The sequence below is a fragment of the Anopheles coluzzii genome (genome assembly GCF_943734685.1).
Source record: "Anopheles coluzzii chromosome X unlocalized genomic scaffold, AcolN3 X_unloc_30, whole genome shotgun sequence".
NCBI classification, from domain to species: domain Eukaryota; kingdom Metazoa; phylum Arthropoda; class Insecta; order Diptera; family Culicidae; genus Anopheles; species Anopheles coluzzii.
In genome coordinates this window covers 20,001-23,067 of record NW_026054459.1, presented here as the reverse complement: position 1 = coordinate 23,067, position 3,067 = coordinate 20,001, and positions in this window count along the sequence as shown.

The following is a 3,067-nucleotide window of genomic DNA, read 5'->3' as shown; positions in this document are numbered from 1 at the left end:
GTGCCAAGGACCGCCGCCACAATGTTGAACATCCTCCAGTTCAACGCCAACCATTGCGAGAACGCCCAGGACCTGGCGTTGCATGTGTTGACCACCGAGGGTCTTGACGTTCTGCTCTTGTCCGAGCCCTATTGCGTACCGCGCAATAACGGCAATTGGGTAACGGACGAGAGTAAGACGGTTGCCATCGTCGTCAACGGCAACCGGCTGCCGATACAGCGTATCAGGCACCGTCAGACCCTCGGTGTGGTTGCGGCCGACGTCGGTGGAATCGCTGTGGTGAGCTGCTATGTGTCGCCGCAGACAGGAGTCCCAGAGTTCCGGAGCATTATGGAAAAGATCGACCTGATCGTCCGCGGGTGCAGCCGGGTTCTCCTGGCCGGCGATTTCAACGCCATGCACCTGGACTGGGGAAGCAGCAGGACTTGCCCGAAGGGCTTGGAGCTTCTCCAGTTGGCGGACAACCTCGGGCTGGTGATACTGAACAAGGCAGACTGTCTGCCAACGTTCAAGGGGAACCGAGCGGACACAACTCGGTTTCCGCCCAGCCGACCGGACGTTACGTTCGCCAGTAGTGTGATCAGCCGTCTCGACCCGCGCGAGGACAGCGCCCGAGGCTGGCGCGTTCCCGACGTGGTAACGCTCAGTGATCACCGTTACGTCCGGTACGAGGTTGGCGTGAGTCCACCATCATCGAGGGATCGGGCAGCACGGCGTGGACAGCGCCCGGCCCGCGTAAGCAATGCCGGTACGCGCTGGAAGACCAGTCAGTTTGACTCCCAGCTTTTCGGGAAAGCGCTGGCCATGACTGGGTTCGCCCGTCAAGCTAACAGCGTCGAAAGCTTGGTCGAGTCGCTGACCAGCGTCTGCGACGAGACGATGTCGCGGGTCTTCCCAGCGCAGGACCACACAGGTCGGCCAGCTTACTGGTGGACTCCGACGATCCAGACGATGATCGAAGAACTCTCCAGAAAGGAGCAAATGGCGATGAGGACCATTCCGCCCAACGAACAGCTCCAAACGGAACTCGCAGCTGCCAGGGAGAGCCTTCGGAAGGCTATTCGTGTGAGCAAGAACGAGGCGTTCGACCGGTTCTTGCTGTCGATCAGGGAGGATGAAACCGGAAACTTTTTCCGGAAGGTCTTCCACTGGTTCCAGGCGGCCCGCTCAGCCCCGGAACGCGATCCAGCAGAACTGCGGCGAATTGTCGACGCCTTGTTCCCGGTTCATCCGCCGGTAGAGTGGCCCGATCTCCGAGTTGGCAACATGGCGCCGCTCCGATCGATCGGCCTGACCGAGCTGGAGAATATAGCAGCCAGTATGCACCCGCGGAAGGCTCCTGGGCTTGATGGAGTACCGAACGCCGCCCTTACGGTTGCTCTCAGGCAGCAACCGGAGCCCTTCCGCCGGGTGTTTCAGGAGTGCCTGGACACGTCCTGCTTTCCGCAGCCGTGGAAAAAGCAGCGATTGGTGCTCCTGCCAAAGCCAGGCAAATCACCGGGCGAGCCGTCGTCCTTCCGCCCGATTTGCCTGCTCGATAATACGGGCAAGGCTTTGGAGCGGCTGCTGTTGAACCGGCTCAACGAATACATCGAGGATCCAGAGAGTCCGCAACTGTCTGAGCAGCAGTTCGGATTCCGGCGAGGGCGATCGACTCTGCAGGCCATCCAGCAGGTCGTGGACGCGGGACGAAGGGCGAAGTCCTTTGGAAGGACAAACAACCGTGACCGGCGCTGCCTCATGGTTGTGGCCCTGGACGTCCGTAACGCGTTCAACACGGCTAGCTGGCAGAGCATCGCCGAGGCGCTCCAGGCGAAGGGAGTCCCCGTGCAGTTGTGCCGCATACTGCAGGACTACTTCGCCGACAGGGAGCTTACGTACGACACGGCGGACGGGCCGGTTACCCGCCGAGTATCGGCAGGTGTTCCACAGGGGTCCATATTGGGCCCCACACTGTGGAACATAATGTACGACGGTGTGCTAGCCGTAGAGCTCCCTGAGGGCGCCTCCATCGTGGGATTCGCCGATGATCTTGCGATCCTGGCAGCGGGGACAACTCCTGAACACGCAGCAGCGATTGCGGAGGAAGCGGTGGCAGCGGTCAACAGCTGGATGGTGCGGCACAAACTCTCCCTGGCGCCGGAGAAGACGGAGCTGCTGATGGTGTCGAGCAAGCGAAGCGGATACAAAAACATCCCTGTGAACATCTGTGGAGTGGAAGTGCGCTCGAAGCGGTCGATCCGCTACTTGGGGGTCATGCTACACGACCACCTGTCGTGGCGCCCACACGTCGAGATGGTCGCGGACAAGGCCCTCCGTGTGGTGCGAGCATTGCGTGTCGTCATGCGCAACCACAGCGGCCCCCAAGTGAGCAAGCGGAAGCTGCTCGCCGCAGTGGCCGCGTCCATTATCCGCTATGGCGCACCCGTCTGGGCGGAAGCCTCGGACCTACAGTGGTGCAGGCGGATATTGGATCGCGTGCAGCGCCCCCTGGCCCAGGGCATCACGAGCGCCTTCCACTCCACGAGCTGCGAGGTAGCGGTGGTTTTAGCCGGAGAACTGCCATACCACCTCCTGGTGAAGGAAGACGCCCGCTGCTACAACCGACTGCAGTTAAGCCCGGACAGCAGTCGAGAGGCGATTCGCCAGGAGGAAAATGAGTCATCGCTGCAGCTGTGGCAGCAACAGTGGGACGACGAGGCGGCGAATAACACCAGCCGCTACTTACGTTGGGCCCACCGACAAGTGCCAGACGTGCGCCTGTGGACGGGGCGGAAACACGGAGAGGTAGATTTCTACCTCTCGCAGGTTCTCAGTGGACATGCCTTCGTCCACGAGTTCCTGCACGTGTTCGGGTTCGCTCCATCCTCGGACTGTCCCAGGTGCGCAGGGTCGGTCGAGTCGGTGGCCCACGTACTGTTCCAGTGTCCCCGCTTCGCGGATGTTCGCGCGGAGTTGCTGCACGGCGTCGACGAGGACAACCTCGGCAGCCGCCTGTTGGAGAGTGCGGAGTGGTGGGACCGCATCCAGCAAGCGGCTCGGCAGATCCTCTCCGTTCTGCAGGAGG